We start from the raw sequence: 14,818 nt of genomic DNA, 5'->3' as shown, positions 1-14,818 counted from the left end.
ATTTAAGAATGAGAGGATATCATGAGACAGCAATCTCCACCTACGGCCATACTACCTTGACAGCGCCCGATCCCGTCAGATCTCGGAAGCTAAGCAGGGTGAGGCTTGATTAGTACTGGGTTGGGAGACTGCCTGGGAATACCAGGTGCTGTAGGGGTTTTTATTTTTCGCTTCCCTAATGAAAATATACATGGCATTCCTCGCAGCAAATGAAAATGTTTCATTTCTTGCTACTTTTTTCCCGCAGTGGCAAAGAAATCTATCGTTTTTTCCTCTGAAAGTTCAACACAATGCAACCTTCCAAAATAGAATTCTGACATCAAGAATTCCGTCTATAGTACATTTGAGTGCACCTGTCATTTTCTCAGTCTCTGTGTATGCATGGAGCAAGATATAGGCTCATGGATTTAAGAATGAGAGGATATCATGAGACAGCAATCTCCACCTACGGCCATACTACCTTGAAAGCGCCCGATCCCGTCAGATCTCGGAAGCTAAGCAGGGTGAGGCTTGATTAGTACTGGGTTGGGAGACTGCCTGGGAATACCAGGTGCTGTGGGTGTTTTTATTTTTTGCTTCCCTAATGAAAATATACATGGCATTCCTTGCAGCAAATGAAAATGTTTCATTTTTTACTACTTTTTTCCCGCAGTGGCAAAGAAATATATCGTTTTTTCCTCAGAAAGTTCAACACAATGCAACCTTCCAAAATAGAATTCTGACATCAAGAATTCCGTTTATAGTATATTTGAGTGCACCTGTCATTTTCTCAGTCTCTGATTTAATTTCTCCATTTAAGGTAATTCTTCAAGAATGTATTTTTTTAACGGTCACAATAATACACTTATGCCTCCCATGTCATTTAGAAATATATCATACAGGCCTCAGAACACTCAGCATGTTATATGGTGAGCTTGTGGCTCACAGAGTTGGGGTGTGCAGTGTTCAAGCTGATACTTGGAAGAGATAGTGAGTTCAAATCCAAACAGGAGGAGGTTGAATATAGGCACTTCTGAAATTTTTTACTACTTTTTTCCCGCAGTGGCAAAGAAATCTATCGTTTTTTCCTCTGAAAGTTCAACACAATGCAACCTTCCAAAATAGAATTCTGACATCAAGAATTCCGTCTATAGTACATTTGAGTGCACCTGTCATTTTCTCAGTCTCTGTGTATGCATGGAGCAAGATATAGGCTCATGGATTTAAGAATGAGAGGATATCATGAGTCAGCAATCTCCACCTACGGCCATACTACCTTGAAAGCGCCCGATCCCGTCAGATCTCGGAAGCTAAGCAGGGTGAGGCTTGATTAGTACTGGGTTGGGAGACTGCCTGGGAATACCAGGTGCTGTAGGGGTTTTTATTTTTCGCTTCCCTAATGAAAATATACATGGCATTCCTCGCAGCAAATGAAAATGTTTCATTTCTTGCTACTTTTTTCCCGGAGTGGCAAAGAAATATATTGTTTTTTCCTCTGAAAGTTCAACACAATGCAACCTTCCAAAATAGAATTCTGACATCAAGAATTCCGTTTATAGTATATTTGAGTGCACCTGTCATTTTCTCAGTCTCTGATTTAATTTCTCCATTTAAGGTAATTCTTCAAGAATGTATTTTTTTAACGGTCACAATAATACACTTATGCCTCCCATGTCATTTAGAAATATATCATACAGGCCTCAGAACACTCAGCATGTTATATGGTGAGCTTGTGGCTCACAGAGTTGGGTTGTGCAGTGTTCAAGCTGATACTTGGAAGAGATAGTGAGTTCAAATCCAAACAGGAGGAGGTTGAATATAGGCACTTCTGAAATTTTTTACTACTTTTTTCCCGCAGTGGCAAAGAAATCTATCGTTTTTTCCTCTGAAAGTTCAACACAATGCAACCTTCCAAAATAGAATTCTGACATCAAGAATTCCGTCTATAGTACATTTGAGTGCACCTGTCATTTTCTCAGTCTCTGTGTATGCATGGAGCAAGATATAGGCTCATGGATTTAAGAATGAGAGGATATCATGAGACAGCAATCTCCACCTACGGCCATACTACCTTGACAGCGCCCGATCCCGTCAGATCTCGGAAGCTAAGCAGGGTGAGGCTTGATTAGTACTGGGTTGGGAGACTGCCTGGGAATACCAGGTGCTGTAGGGGTTTTTATTTTTCGCTTCCCTAATGAAAATATACATGGCATTCCTCGCAGCAAATGAAAATGTTTCATTTCTTGCTACTTTTTTCCCGCAGTGGCAAAGAAATCTATCGTTTTTTCCTCTGAAAGTTCAACACAATGCAACCTTCCAAAATAGAATTCTGACATCAAGAATTCCGTCTATAGTACATTTGAGTGCACCTGTCATTTTCTCAGTCTCTGTGTATGCATGGAGCAAGATATAGGCTCATGGATTTAAGAATGAGAGGATATCATGAGACAGCAATCTCCACCTACGGCCATACTACCTTGAAAGCGCCCGATCCCGTCAGATCTCGGAAGCTAAGCAGGGTGAGGCTTGATTAGTACTGGGTTGGGAGACTGCCTGGGAATACCAGGTGCTGTAGGGGTTTTTATTTTTCGCTTCCCTAATGAAAATATACATGGCATTCCTCGCAGCAAATGAAAATGTTTCATTTCTTGCTACTTTTTTCCCGGAGTGGCAAAGAAATATATTGTTTTTTCCTCTGAAAGTTCAACACAATGCAACCTTCCAAAATAGAATTCTGACATCAAGAATTCCGTTTATAGTATATTTGAGTGCACCTGTCATTTTCTCAGTCTCTGATTTAATTTCTCCATTTAAGGTAATTCTTCAAGAATGTATTTTTTTAACGGTCACAATAATACACTTATGCCTCCCATGTCATTTAGAAATATATCATACAGGCCTCAGAACACTCAGCATGTTATATGGTGAGCTTGTGGCTCACAGAGTTGGGGTGTGCAGTGTTCAAGCTGATACTTGGAAGAGATAGTGAGTTCAAATCCAAACAGGAGGAGGTTGAATATAGGCACTTCTGAAATTTTTTACTACTTTTTTCCCGCAGTGGCAAAGAAATCTATCGTTTTTTCCTCTGAAAGTTCAACACAATGCAACCTTCCAAAATAGAATTCTGACATCAAGAATTCCGTCTATAGTACATTTGAGTGCACCTGTCATTTTCTCAGTCTCTGTGTATGCATGGAGCAAGATATAGGCTCATGGATTTAAGAATGAGAGGATATCATGAGACAGCAATCTCCACCTACGGCCATACTACCTTGACAGCGCCCGATCCCGTCAGATCTCGGAAGCTAAGCAGGGTGAGGCTTGATTAGTACTGGGTTGGGAGACTGCCTGGGAATACCAGGTGCTGTAGGGGTTTTTATTTTTCGCTTCCCTAATGAAAATATACATGGCATTCCTCGCAGCAAATGAAAATGTTTCATTTCTTGCTACTTTTTTCCCGCAGTGGCAAAGAAATCTATCGTTTTTTCCTCTGAAAGTTCAACACAATGCAACCTTCCAAAATAGAATTCTGACATCAAGAATTCCGTCTATAGTACATTTGAGTGCACCTGTCATTTTCTCAGTCTCTGTGTATGCATGGAGCAAGATATAGGCTCATGGATTTAAGAATGAGAGGATATCATGAGACAGCAATCTCCACCTACGGCCATACTACCTTGAAAGCGCCCGATCCCGTCAGATCTCGGAAGCTAAGCAGGGTGAGGCTTGATTAGTACTGGGTTGGGAGACTGCCTGGGAATACCAGGTGCTGTGGGTGTTTTTATTTTTTGCTTCCCTAATGAAAATATACATGGCATTCCTTGCAGCAAATGAAAATGTTTCATTTTTTACTACTTTTTTCCCGTAGTGGCAAAGAAATATATCGTTTTTTCCTCAGAAAGTTCAACACAATGCAACCTTCCAAAATAGAATTCTGACATCAAGAATTCCGTCTATAGTACATTTGAGTGCACCTGTCATTTTCTCAGTCTCTGTGTATGCATGGAGCAAGATATAGGCTCATGGATTTAAGAATGAGAGGATATCATGAGACAGCAATCTCCACCTACGGCCATACTACCTTGAAAGCGCCCGATCCCGTCAGATCTCGGAAGCTAAGCAGGGTGAGGCTTGATTAGTACTGGGTTGGGAGACTGCCTGGGAATACCAGGTGCTGTGGGTGTTTTTATTTTTTGCTTCCCTAATTAAAATATAAATCGCATTCCTTGCAGCAAATGAAAATGTTTCATTTTTTACTACTTTTTTCCCGCAGTGGCAAAGAAATCTATCGTTTTTTCCTCAGAAAGTTCAACACAATGCAACCTTCCAAAATAGAATTCTGACATCAAGAATTCCGTCTATAGTACATTTGAGTGCACCTGTCATTTTCTCAGTCTCTGTGTATGCATGGAGCAAGATATAGGCTCATGGATTTAAGAATGAGAGGATATCATGAGACAGCAATCTCCACCTACGGCCATACTACCTTGAAAGCGCCCGATCCCGTCAGATCTCGGAAGCTAAGCAGGGTGAGGCTTGATTAGTACTGGGTTGGGAGACTGCCTGGGAATACCAGGTGCTGTAGGGGTTTTTATTTTTCGCTTCCCTAATGAACATATACATGGCATTCCTCGCAGCAAATGAAAATGTTTCATTTCTTGCTACTTTTTTCCCGCAGTGGCAAAGAAATATATCGTTTTTTCCTCTGAAAGTTCAACACAATGCAACCTTCCAAAATAGAATTCTGACATCAAGAATTCCGTCTATAGTACATTTGAGTGCACCTGTCATTTTCTCAGTCTCTGTGTATGCATGGAGCAAGATATAGGCTCATGGATTTAAGAATGAGAGGATATCATGAGACAGCAATCTCCACCTACGGCCATACTACCTTGAAAGCCCCCGATCCCGTCAGATCTCGGAAGCTAAGCAGGGTGAGGCTTGATTAGTACTGGGTTGGGAGACTCCCTGGGAATACCAGGTGCTGTGGGTGTTTTTATTTTTTGCTTCCCTAATGAAAATATACATGGCATTCCTTGCAGCAAATGAAAATGTTTCATTTTTTACTACTTTTTTCCCGCAGTGGCAAAGAAATATATCGTTTTTTCCTCAGAAAGTTCAACACAATGCAACCTTCCAAAATAGAATTCTGACATCAAGAATTCCGTCTATAGTACATTTGAGTGCACCTGTCATTTTCTCAGTCTCTGTGTATGCATGGAGCAAGATATAGGCTCATGGATTTAAGAATGAGAGGATATCATGAGACAGCAATCTCCACCTACGGCCATACTACCTTGAAAGCGCCCGATCCCGTCAGATCTCGGAAGCTAAGCAGGGTGAGGCTTGATTAGTACTGGGTTGGGAGACTGCCTGGGAATACCAGGTGCTGTGGGTGTTTTTATTTTTTGCTTCCCTAATGAAAATATACATGGCATTCCTTGCAGCAAATGAAAATGTTTCATTTTTTACTACTTTTTTCCCGCAGTGGCAAAGAAATCTATCGTTTTTTCCTCAGAAAGTTCAACACAATGCAACCTTCCAAAATAGAATTCTGACATCAAGAATTCCGTCTATAGTACATTTGAGTGCACCTGTCATTTTCTCAGTCTCTGTGTATGCATGGAGCAAGATATAGGCTCATGGATTTAAGAATGAGAGGATATCATGAGACAGCAATCTCCACCTACGGCCATACTACCTTGAAAGCGCCCGATCCCGTCAGATCTCGGAAGCTAAGCAGGGTGAGGCTTGATTAGTACTGGGTTGGGAGACTGCCTGGGAATACCAGGTGCTGTAGGGGTTTTTATTTTTCGCTTCCCTAATGAAAATATACATGGCATTCCTCGCAGCAAATGAAAATGTTTCATTTCTTGCTACTTTTTTCCCGCAGTGGCAAAGAAATATATCGTTTTTTCCTCTGAAAGTTCAACACAATGCAACCTTCCAAAATAGAATTCTGACATCAAGAATTCCGTCTATAGTACATTTGAGTGCACCTGTCATTTTCTCAGTCTCTGTGTATGCATGGAGCAAGATATAGGCTCATGGATTTAAGAATGAGAGGATATCATGAGACAGCAATCTCCACCTACGGCCATACTACCTTGAAAGCGCCCGATCCCGTCAGATCTCGGAAGCTAAGCAGGGTGAGGCTTGATTAGTACTGGGTTGGGAGACTGCCTGGGAATACCAGGTGCTGTGGGTGTTTTTATTTTTTGCTTCCCTAATGAAAATATACATGGCATTCCTTGCAGCAAATGAAAATGTTTCATTTTTTACTACTTTTTTCCCGCAGTGGCAAAGAAATCTATCGTTTTTTCCTCTGAAAGTTCAACACAATGCAACCTTCCAAAATAGAATTCTGACATCAAGAATTCCGTCTATAGTACATTTGAGTGCACCTGTCATTTTCTCAGTCTCTGTGTATGCATGGAGCAAGATATAGGCTCATGGATTTAAGAATGAGAGGATATCATGAGTCAGCAATCTCCACCTACGGCCATACTACCTTGAAAGCGCCCGATCCCGTCAGATCTCGGAAGCTAAGCAGGGTGAGGCTTGATTAGTACTGGGTTGGGAGACTGCCTGGGAATACCAGGTGCTGTAGGGGTTTTTATTTTTCGCTTCCCTAATGAAAATATACATGGCATTCCTCGCAGCAAATGAAAATGTTTCATTTCTTGCTACTTTTTTCCCGGAGTGGCAAAGAAATATATTGTTTTTTCCTCTGAAAGTTCAACACAATGCAACCTTCCAAAATAGAATTCTGACATCAAGAATTCCGTTTATAGTATATTTGAGTGCACCTGTCATTTTCTCAGTCTCTGATTTAATTTCTCCATTTAAGGTAATTCTTCAAGAATGTATTTTTTTAACGGTCACAATAATACACTTATGCCTCCCATGTCATTTAGAAATATATCATACAGGCCTCAGAACACTCAGCATGTTATATGGTGAGCTTGTGGCTCACAGAGTTGGGGTGTGCAGTGTTCAAGCTGATACTTGGAAGAGATAGTGAGTTCAAATCCAAACAGGAGGAGGTTGAATATAGGCACTTCTGAAATTTTTTACTACTTTTTTCCCGCAGTGGCAAAGAAATCTATCGTTTTTTCCTCTGAAAGTTCAACACAATGCAACCTTCCAAAATAGAATTCTGACATCAAGAATTCCGTCTATAGTACATTTGAGTGCACCTGTCATTTTCTCAGTCTCTGTGTATGCATGGAGCAAGATATAGGCTCATGGATTTAAGAATGAGAGGATATCATGAGTCAGCAATCTCCACCTACGGCCATACTACCTTGAAAGCGCCCGATCCCGTCAGATCTCGGAAGCTAAGCAGGGTGAGGCTTGATTAGTACTGGGTTGGGAGACTGCCTGGGAATACCAGGTGCTGTAGGGGTTTTTATTTTTCGCTTCCCTAATGAAAATATACATGGCATTCCTCGCAGCAAATGAAAATGTTTCATTTCTTGCTACTTTTTTCCCGGAGTGGCAAAGAAATATATTGTTTTTTCCTCTGAAAGTTCAACACAATGCAACCTTCCAAAATAGAATTCTGACATCAAGAATTCCGTTTATAGTATATTTGAGTGCACCTGTCATTTTCTCAGTCTCTGATTTAATTTCTCCATTTAAGGTAATTCTTCAAGAATGTATTTTTTTAACGGTCACAATAATACACTTATGCCTCCCATGTCATTTAGAAATATATCATACAGGCCTCAGAACACTCAGCATGTTATATGGTGAGCTTGTGGCTCACAGAGTTGGGGTGTGCAGTGTTCAAGCTGATACTTGGAAGAGATAGTGAGTTCAAATCCAAACAGGAGGAGGTTGAATATAGGCACTTCTGAAATTTTTTTACTACTTTTTTCCCGCAGTGGCAAAGAAATCTATCGTTTTTTCCTCTGAAAGTTCAACACAATGCAACCTTCCAAAATAGAATTCTGACATCAAGAATTCCGTCTATAGTACATTTGAGTGCACCTGTCATTTTCTCAGTCTCTGTGTATGCATGGAGCAAGATATAGGCTCATGGATTTAAGAATGAGAGGATATCATGAGACAGCAATCTCCACCTACGGCCATACTACCTTGACAGCGCCCGATCCCGTCAGATCTCGGAAGCTAAGCAGGGTGAGGCTTGATTAGTACTGGGTTGGGAGACTGCCTGGGAATACCAGGTGCTGTAGGGGTTTTTATTTTTCGCTTCCCTAATGAAAATATACATGGCATTCCTCGCAGCAAATGAAAATGTTTCATTTCTTGCTACTTTTTTCCCGCAGTGGCAAAGAAATCTATCGTTTTTTCCTCTGAAAGTTCAACACAATGCAACCTTCCAAAATAGAATTCTGACATCAAGAATTCCGTCTATAGTACATTTGAGTGCACCTGTCATTTTCTCAGTCTCTGTGTATGCATGGAGCAAGATATAGGCTCATGGATTTAAGAATGAGAGGATATCATGAGACAGCAATCTCCACCTACGGCCATACTACCTTGAAAGCGCCCGATCCCGTCAGATCTCGGAAGCTAAGCAGGGTGAGGCTTGATTAGTACTGGGTTGGGAGACTGCCTGGGAATACCAGGTGCTGTGGGTGTTTTTATTTTTTGCTTCCCTAATGAAAATATACATGGCATTCCTTGCAGCAAATGAAAATGTTTCATTTTTTACTACTTTTTTCCCGTAGTGGCAAAGAAATATATCGTTTTTTCCTCAGAAAGTTCAACACAATGCAACCTTCCAAAATAGAATTCTGACATCAAGAATTCCGTCTATAGTACATTTGAGTGCACCTGTCATTTTCTCAGTCTCTGTGTATGCATGGAGCAAGATATAGGCTCATGGATTTAAGAATGAGAGGATATCATGAGACAGCAATCTCCACCTACGGCCATACTACCTTGAAAGCGCCCGATCCCGTCAGATCTCGGAAGCTAAGCAGGGTGAGGCTTGATTAGTACTGGGTTGGGAGACTGCCTGGGAATACCAGGTGCTGTGGGTGTTTTTATTTTTTGCTTCCCTAATGAAAATATACATGGCATTCCTTGCAGCAAATGAAAATGTTTCATTTTTTACTACTTTTTTCCCGCAGTGGCAAAGAAATATATCGTTTTTTCCTCAGAAAGTTCAACACAATGCAACCTTCCAAAATAGAATTCTGACATCAAGAATTCCGTCTATAGTACATTTGAGTGCACCTGTCATTTTCTCAGTCTCTGTGTATGCATGGAGCAAGATATAGGCTCATGGATTTAAGAATGAGAGGATATCATGAGACAGCAATCTCCACCTACGGCCATACTACCTTGAAAGCGCCCGATCCCGTCAGATCTCGGAAGCTAAGCAGGGTGAGGCTTGATTAGTACTGGGTTGGGAGACTGCCTGGGAATACCAGGTGCTGTGGGTGTTTTTATTTTTTGCTTCCCTAATGAAAATATACATGGCATTCCTTGCAGCAAATGAAAATGTTTCATTTTTTACTACTTTTTTCCCGCAGTGGCAAAGAAATCTATCGTTTTTTCCTCAGAAAGTTCAACACAATGCAACCTTCCAAAATAGAATTCTGACATCAAGAATTCCGTCTATAGTACATTTGAGTGCACCTGTCATTTTCTCAGTCTCTGTGTATGCATGGAGCAAGATATAGGCTCATGGATTTAAGAATGAGAGGATATCATGAGACAGCAATCTCCACCTACGGCCATACTACCTTGAAAGCGCCCGATCCCGTCAGATCTCGGAAGCTAAGCAGGGTGAGGCTTGATTAGTACTGGGTTGGGAGACTGCCTGGGAATACCAGGTGCTGTAGGGGTTTTTATTTTTCGCTTCCCTAATGAAAATATACATGGCATTCCTCGCAGCAAATGAAAATGTTTCATTTCTTGCTACTTTTTTCCCGCAGTGGCAAAGAAATATATCGTTTTTTCCTCTGAAAGTTCAACACAATGCAACCTTCCAAAATAGAATTCTGACATCAAGAATTCCGTCTATAGTACATTTGAGTGCACCTGTCATTTTCTCAGTCTCTGTGTATGCATGGAGCAAGATATAGGCTCATGGATTTAAGAATGAGAGGATATCATGAGACAGCAATCTCCACCTACGGCCATACTACCTTGAAAGCGCCCGATCCCGTCAGATCTCGGAAGCTAAGCAGGGTGAGGCTTGATTAGGACTGGGTTGGGAGACTGCCTGGGAATACCAGGTGCTGTGGGTGTTTTTATTTTTTGCTTCCCTAATGAAAATATACATGGCATTCCTTGCAGCAAATGAAAATGTTTCATTTTTTACTACTTTTTTCCCGCAGTGGCAAAGAAATATATCGTTTTTTCCTCAGAAAGTTCAACACAATGCAACCTTCCAAAATAGAATTCTGACATCAAGAATTCCGTCTATAGTACATTTGAGTGCACCTGTCATTTTCTCAGTCTCTGTGTATGCATGGAGCAAGATATAGGCTCATGGATTTAAGAATGAGAGGATATCATGAGACAGCAATCTCCACCTACGGCCATACTACCTTGAAAGCGCCCGATCCCGTCAGATCTCGGAAGCTAAGCAGGGTGAGGCTTGATTAGTACTGGGTTGGGAGACTGCCTGGGAATACCAGGTGCTGTGGGTGTTTTTATTTTTTGCTTCCCTAATGAAAATATACATGGCATTCCTTGCAGCAAATGAAAATGTTTCATTTTTTACTACTTTTTTCCCGCAGTGGCAAAGAAATATATCGTTTTTTCCTCAGAAAGTTCAACACAATGCAACCTTCCAAAATAGAATTCTGACATCAAGAATTCCGTCTATAGTACATTTGAGTGCACCTGTCATTTTCTCAGTCTCTGATTTAATTTCTCCATTTAAGGTAATTCTTCAAGAATGTATTTTTTTAACGGTCACAATAATACACTTATGCCTCCCATGTCATTTAGAAATATATCATACAGGCCTCAGAACACTCAGCATGTTATATGGTGAGCTTGTGGCTCACAGAGTTGGGGTGTGCAGTGTTCAAGCTGATACTTGGAAGAGATAGTGAGTTCAAATCCAAACATGAGGAGGTTGAATATAGGCACCTCTGAAATTTTTTACTACTTTTTTCCCGCAGTGGCAAAGAAATCTATCGTTTTTTCCTCTGAAAGTTCAACACAATGCAACCTTCCAAAATAGAATTCTGACATCAAGAATTCCGTCTATAGTACATTTGAGTGCACCTGTCATTTTCTCAGTCTCTGTGTATGCATGGAGCAAGATATAGGCTCATGGATTTAAGAATGAGAGGATATCATGAGTCAGCAATCTCCACCTACGGCCATACTACCTTGAAAGCGCCCGATCCCGTCAGATCTCGGAAGCTAAGCAGGGTGAGGCTTGATTAGTACTGGGTTGGGAGACTGCCTGGGAATACCAGGTGCTGTAGGGGTTTTTATTTTTCGCTTCCCTAATGAAAATATACATGGCATTCCTCGCAGCAAATGAAAATGTTTCATTTCTTGCTACTTTTTTCCCGGAGTGGCAAAGAAATATATTGTTTTTTCCTCTGAAAGTTCAACACAATGCAACCTTCCAAAATAGAATTCTGACATCAAGAATTCCGTTTATAGTATATTTGAGTGCACCTGTCATTTTCTCAGTCTCTGATTTAATTTCTCCATTTAAGGTAATTCTTCAAGAATGTATTTTTTTAACGGTCACAATAATACACTTATGCCTCCCATGTCATTTAGAAATATATCATACAGGCCTCAGAACACTCAGCATGTTATATGGTGAGCTTGTGGCTCACAGAGTTGGGGTGTGCAGTGTTCAAGCTGATACTTGGAAGAGATAGTGAGTTCAAATCCAAACAGGAGGAGGTTGAATATAGGCACCTCTGAAATTTTTTTACTACTTTTTTCCCGCAGTGGCAAAGAAATCTATCGTTTTTTCCTCTGAAAGTTCAACACAATGCAACCTTCCAAAATAGAATTCTGACATCAAGAATTCCGTCTATAGTACATTTGAGTGCACCTGTCATTTTCTCAGTCTCTGTGTATGCATGGAGCAAGATATAGGCTCATGGATTTAAGAATGAGAGGATATCATGAGACAGCAACCTCCACCTACGGCCATACTACCTTGACAGCGCCCGATCCCGTCAGATCTCGGAAGCTAAGCAGGGTGAGGCTTGATTAGTACTGGGTTGGGAGACTGCCTGGGAATACCAGGTGCTGTAGGGGTTTTTATTTTTCGCTTCCCTAATGAAAATATACATGGCATTCCTCGCAGCAAATGAAAATGTTTCATTTCTTGCTACTTTTTTCCCGCAGTGGCAAAGAAATCTATCGTTTTTTCCTCTGAAAGTTCAACACAATGCAACCTTCCAAAATAGAATTCTGACATCAAGAATTCCGTCTATAGTACATTTGAGTGCACCTGTCATTTTCTCAGTCTCTGTGTATGCATGGAGCAAGATATAGGCTCATGGATTTAAGAATGAGAGGATATCATGAGACAGCAATCTCCACCTACGGCCATACTACCTTGACAGCGCCCGATCCCGTCAGATCTCGGAAGCTAAGCAGGGTGAGGCTTGATTAGTACTGGGTTGGGAGACTGCCTGGGAATACCAGGTGCTGTAGGGGTTTTTATTTTTCGCTTCCCTAATGAAAATATACATGGCATTCCTCGCAGCAAATGAAAATGTTTCATTTCTTGCTACTTTTTTCCCGCAGTGGCAAAGAAATCTATCGTTTTTTCCTCTGAAAGTTCAACACAATGCAACCTTCCAAAATAGAATTCTGACATCAAGAATTCCGTCTATAGTACATTTGAGTGCACCTGTCATTTTCTCAGTCTCTGTGTATGCATGGAGCAAGATATAGGCTCATGGATTTAAGAATGAGAGGATATCATGAGTCAGCAATCTCCACCTACGGCCATACTACCTTGAAAGCGCCCGATCCCGTCAGATCTCGGAAGCTAAGCAGGGTGAGGCTTGATTAGTACTGGGTTGGGAGACTGCCTGGGAATACCAGGTGCTGTAGGGGTTTTTATTTTTCGCTTCCCTAATGAAAATATACATGGCATTCCTCGCAGCAAATGAAAATGTTTCATTTCTTGCTACTTTTTTCCCGGAGTGGCAAAGAAATATATTGTTTTTTCCTCTGAAAGTTCAACACAATGCAACCTTCCAAAATAGAATTCTGACATCAAGAATTCCGTTTATAGTATATTTGAGTGCACCTGTCATTTTCTCAGTCTCTGATTTAATTTCTCCATTTAAGGTAATTCTTCAAGAATGTATTTTTTTAACGGTCACAATAATACACTTATGCCTCCCATGTCATTTAGAAATATATCATACAGGCCTCAGAACACTCAGCATGTTATATGGTGAGCTTGTGGCTCACAGAGTTGGGGTGTGCAGTGTTCAAGCTGATACTTGGAAGAGATAGTGAGTTCAAATCCAAACAGGAGGAGGTTGAATATAGGCACCTCTGAAATTTTTTTACTACTTTTTTCCCGCAGTGGCAAAGAAATCTATCGTTTTTTCCTCTGAAAGTTCAACACAATGCAACCTTCCAAAATAGAATTCTGACATCAAGAATTCCGTCTATAGTACATTTGAGTGCACCTGTCATTTTCTCAGTCTCTGTGTATGCATGGAGCAAGATATAGGCTCATGGATTTAAGAATGAGAGGATATCATGAGACAGCAACCTCCACCTACGGCCATACTACCTTGACAGCGCCCGATCCCGTCAGATCTCGGAAGCTAAGCAGGGTGAGGCTTGATTAGTACTGGGTTGGGAGACTGCCTGGGAATACCAGGTGCTGTAGGGGTTTTTATTTTTCGCTTCCCTAATGAAAATATACATGGCATTCCTCGCAGCAAATGAAAATGTTTCATTTCTTGCTACTTTTTTCCCGCAGTGGCAAAGAAATCTATCGTTTTTTCCTCTGAAAGTTCAACACAATGCAACCTTCCAAAATAGAATTCTGACATCAAGAATTCCGTCTATAGTACATTTGAGTGCACCTGTCATTTTCTCAGTCTCTGTGTATGCATGGAGCAAGATATAGGCTCATGGATTTAAGAATGAGAGGATATCATGAGACAGCAATCTCCACCTACGGCCATACTACCTTGACAGCGCCCGATCCCGTCAGATCTCGGAAGCTAAGCAGGGTGAGGCTTGATTAGTACTGGGTTGGGAGACTGCCTGGGAATACCAGGTGCTGTAGGGGTTTTTATTTTTCGCTTCCCTAATGAAAATATACATGGCATTCCTCGCAGCAAATGAAAATGTTTCATTTCTTGCTACTTTTTTCCCGCAGTGGCAAAGAAATCTATCGTTTTTTCCTCTGAAAGTTCAACACAATGCAACCTTCCAAAATAGAATTCTGACATCAAGAATTCCGTCTATAGTACATTTGAGTGCACCTGTCATTTTCTCAGTCTCTGTGTATGCATGGAGCAAGATATAGGCTCATGGATTTAAGAATGAGAGGATATCATGAGACAGCAATCTCCACCTACGGCCATACTACCTTGAAAGCGCCCGATCCCGTCAGATCTCGGAAGCTAAGCAGGGTGAGGCTTGATTAGTACTGGGTTGGGAGACTGCCTGGGAATACCAGGTGCTGTGGGTGTTTTTATTTTTTGCTTCCCTAATGAAAATATACATGGCATTCCTTGCAGCAAATGAAAATGTTTCATTTTTTACTACTTTTTTCCCGCAGTGGCAAAGAAATATATCGTTTTTTCCTCAGAAAGTTCAACACAATGCAACCTTCCAAAATAGAATTCTGACATCAAGAATTCCGTCTATAGTACATTTGAGTGCACCT

General features: G+C 41.0%; 29 non-coding genes across 29 annotated transcripts; all 29 read left to right on the top strand.

The window, feature by feature from the left end:
- The first annotated feature begins 38 nt into the window (after window positions 1–38).
- On the top strand, window positions 39–157 carry LOC142479859 (5S ribosomal RNA). Its single transcript, XR_012794526.1, has one exon. It is a non-coding gene; the product is annotated as a 5S ribosomal RNA (ribosomal RNA).
- Window positions 158–443: 286 nt separating this feature from the next.
- Window positions 444–562, top strand: LOC142480609 (5S ribosomal RNA). The gene has a single exon (XR_012795102.1). It is a non-coding gene; the product is annotated as a 5S ribosomal RNA (ribosomal RNA).
- Window positions 563–1,238: 676 nt separating this feature from the next.
- Window positions 1,239–1,357, top strand: LOC142480915 (5S ribosomal RNA). Its single transcript, XR_012795397.1, has one exon. It is a non-coding gene; the product is annotated as a 5S ribosomal RNA (ribosomal RNA).
- Window positions 1,358–2,033: 676 nt separating this feature from the next.
- On the top strand, window positions 2,034–2,152 carry LOC142479858 (5S ribosomal RNA). Its single transcript, XR_012794525.1, has one exon. It is a non-coding gene; the product is annotated as a 5S ribosomal RNA (ribosomal RNA).
- A 286-nt stretch (window positions 2,153–2,438) lies between these two features.
- Window positions 2,439–2,557, top strand: LOC142480913 (5S ribosomal RNA). Its single transcript, XR_012795395.1, has one exon. It is a non-coding gene; the product is annotated as a 5S ribosomal RNA (ribosomal RNA).
- A 676-nt stretch (window positions 2,558–3,233) lies between these two features.
- Window positions 3,234–3,352, top strand: LOC142479857 (5S ribosomal RNA). Its single transcript, XR_012794524.1, has one exon. It is a non-coding gene; the product is annotated as a 5S ribosomal RNA (ribosomal RNA).
- Window positions 3,353–3,638: 286 nt separating this feature from the next.
- On the top strand, window positions 3,639–3,757 carry LOC142480608 (5S ribosomal RNA). Its single transcript, XR_012795101.1, has one exon. It is a non-coding gene; the product is annotated as a 5S ribosomal RNA (ribosomal RNA).
- Window positions 3,758–4,043: 286 nt separating this feature from the next.
- Window positions 4,044–4,162, top strand: LOC142480607 (5S ribosomal RNA). The gene has a single exon (XR_012795100.1). It is a non-coding gene; the product is annotated as a 5S ribosomal RNA (ribosomal RNA).
- A 286-nt stretch (window positions 4,163–4,448) lies between these two features.
- On the top strand, window positions 4,449–4,567 carry LOC142480912 (5S ribosomal RNA). Its single transcript, XR_012795394.1, has one exon. It is a non-coding gene; the product is annotated as a 5S ribosomal RNA (ribosomal RNA).
- Window positions 4,568–4,853: 286 nt separating this feature from the next.
- On the top strand, window positions 4,854–4,972 carry LOC142481013 (5S ribosomal RNA). Its single transcript, XR_012795492.1, has one exon. It is a non-coding gene; the product is annotated as a 5S ribosomal RNA (ribosomal RNA).
- A 286-nt stretch (window positions 4,973–5,258) lies between these two features.
- LOC142480606 (5S ribosomal RNA) lies at window positions 5,259–5,377 on the top strand. Its single transcript, XR_012795099.1, has one exon. It is a non-coding gene; the product is annotated as a 5S ribosomal RNA (ribosomal RNA).
- Window positions 5,378–5,663: 286 nt separating this feature from the next.
- On the top strand, window positions 5,664–5,782 carry LOC142480911 (5S ribosomal RNA). Its single transcript, XR_012795393.1, has one exon. It is a non-coding gene; the product is annotated as a 5S ribosomal RNA (ribosomal RNA).
- A 286-nt stretch (window positions 5,783–6,068) lies between these two features.
- On the top strand, window positions 6,069–6,187 carry LOC142480605 (5S ribosomal RNA). Its single transcript, XR_012795098.1, has one exon. It is a non-coding gene; the product is annotated as a 5S ribosomal RNA (ribosomal RNA).
- Window positions 6,188–6,473: 286 nt separating this feature from the next.
- LOC142480910 (5S ribosomal RNA) lies at window positions 6,474–6,592 on the top strand. The gene has a single exon (XR_012795392.1). It is a non-coding gene; the product is annotated as a 5S ribosomal RNA (ribosomal RNA).
- Window positions 6,593–7,268: 676 nt separating this feature from the next.
- Window positions 7,269–7,387, top strand: LOC142480909 (5S ribosomal RNA). Its single transcript, XR_012795391.1, has one exon. It is a non-coding gene; the product is annotated as a 5S ribosomal RNA (ribosomal RNA).
- A 677-nt stretch (window positions 7,388–8,064) lies between these two features.
- Window positions 8,065–8,183, top strand: LOC142479856 (5S ribosomal RNA). Its single transcript, XR_012794523.1, has one exon. It is a non-coding gene; the product is annotated as a 5S ribosomal RNA (ribosomal RNA).
- Window positions 8,184–8,469: 286 nt separating this feature from the next.
- LOC142480604 (5S ribosomal RNA) lies at window positions 8,470–8,588 on the top strand. Its single transcript, XR_012795097.1, has one exon. It is a non-coding gene; the product is annotated as a 5S ribosomal RNA (ribosomal RNA).
- Window positions 8,589–8,874: 286 nt separating this feature from the next.
- On the top strand, window positions 8,875–8,993 carry LOC142480603 (5S ribosomal RNA). Its single transcript, XR_012795096.1, has one exon. It is a non-coding gene; the product is annotated as a 5S ribosomal RNA (ribosomal RNA).
- A 286-nt stretch (window positions 8,994–9,279) lies between these two features.
- On the top strand, window positions 9,280–9,398 carry LOC142480601 (5S ribosomal RNA). The gene has a single exon (XR_012795095.1). It is a non-coding gene; the product is annotated as a 5S ribosomal RNA (ribosomal RNA).
- A 286-nt stretch (window positions 9,399–9,684) lies between these two features.
- LOC142480908 (5S ribosomal RNA) lies at window positions 9,685–9,803 on the top strand. The gene has a single exon (XR_012795390.1). It is a non-coding gene; the product is annotated as a 5S ribosomal RNA (ribosomal RNA).
- Window positions 9,804–10,089: 286 nt separating this feature from the next.
- LOC142480346 (5S ribosomal RNA) lies at window positions 10,090–10,208 on the top strand. Its single transcript, XR_012794996.1, has one exon. It is a non-coding gene; the product is annotated as a 5S ribosomal RNA (ribosomal RNA).
- Window positions 10,209–10,494: 286 nt separating this feature from the next.
- On the top strand, window positions 10,495–10,613 carry LOC142480600 (5S ribosomal RNA). The gene has a single exon (XR_012795094.1). It is a non-coding gene; the product is annotated as a 5S ribosomal RNA (ribosomal RNA).
- Window positions 10,614–11,289: 676 nt separating this feature from the next.
- LOC142480907 (5S ribosomal RNA) lies at window positions 11,290–11,408 on the top strand. The gene has a single exon (XR_012795389.1). It is a non-coding gene; the product is annotated as a 5S ribosomal RNA (ribosomal RNA).
- Window positions 11,409–12,085: 677 nt separating this feature from the next.
- LOC142479855 (5S ribosomal RNA) lies at window positions 12,086–12,204 on the top strand. The gene has a single exon (XR_012794522.1). It is a non-coding gene; the product is annotated as a 5S ribosomal RNA (ribosomal RNA).
- A 286-nt stretch (window positions 12,205–12,490) lies between these two features.
- On the top strand, window positions 12,491–12,609 carry LOC142479854 (5S ribosomal RNA). The gene has a single exon (XR_012794521.1). It is a non-coding gene; the product is annotated as a 5S ribosomal RNA (ribosomal RNA).
- Window positions 12,610–12,895: 286 nt separating this feature from the next.
- LOC142480905 (5S ribosomal RNA) lies at window positions 12,896–13,014 on the top strand. The gene has a single exon (XR_012795388.1). It is a non-coding gene; the product is annotated as a 5S ribosomal RNA (ribosomal RNA).
- Window positions 13,015–13,691: 677 nt separating this feature from the next.
- Window positions 13,692–13,810, top strand: LOC142479853 (5S ribosomal RNA). The gene has a single exon (XR_012794520.1). It is a non-coding gene; the product is annotated as a 5S ribosomal RNA (ribosomal RNA).
- A 286-nt stretch (window positions 13,811–14,096) lies between these two features.
- LOC142479852 (5S ribosomal RNA) lies at window positions 14,097–14,215 on the top strand. The gene has a single exon (XR_012794519.1). It is a non-coding gene; the product is annotated as a 5S ribosomal RNA (ribosomal RNA).
- Window positions 14,216–14,501: 286 nt separating this feature from the next.
- Window positions 14,502–14,620, top strand: LOC142480598 (5S ribosomal RNA). Its single transcript, XR_012795092.1, has one exon. It is a non-coding gene; the product is annotated as a 5S ribosomal RNA (ribosomal RNA).
- Window positions 14,621–14,818: the final 198 nt, after the last annotated feature.

The sequence above is a fragment of the Ascaphus truei genome, unplaced genomic scaffold, assembly GCF_040206685.1.
Source record: "Ascaphus truei isolate aAscTru1 unplaced genomic scaffold, aAscTru1.hap1 HAP1_SCAFFOLD_242, whole genome shotgun sequence".
NCBI classification, from domain to species: Eukaryota; Metazoa; Chordata; class Amphibia; order Anura; family Ascaphidae; genus Ascaphus; species Ascaphus truei.
Note: the sequence above shows the minus strand (reverse complement) of the source record. Positions and strands in the feature narration are given on the sequence as shown.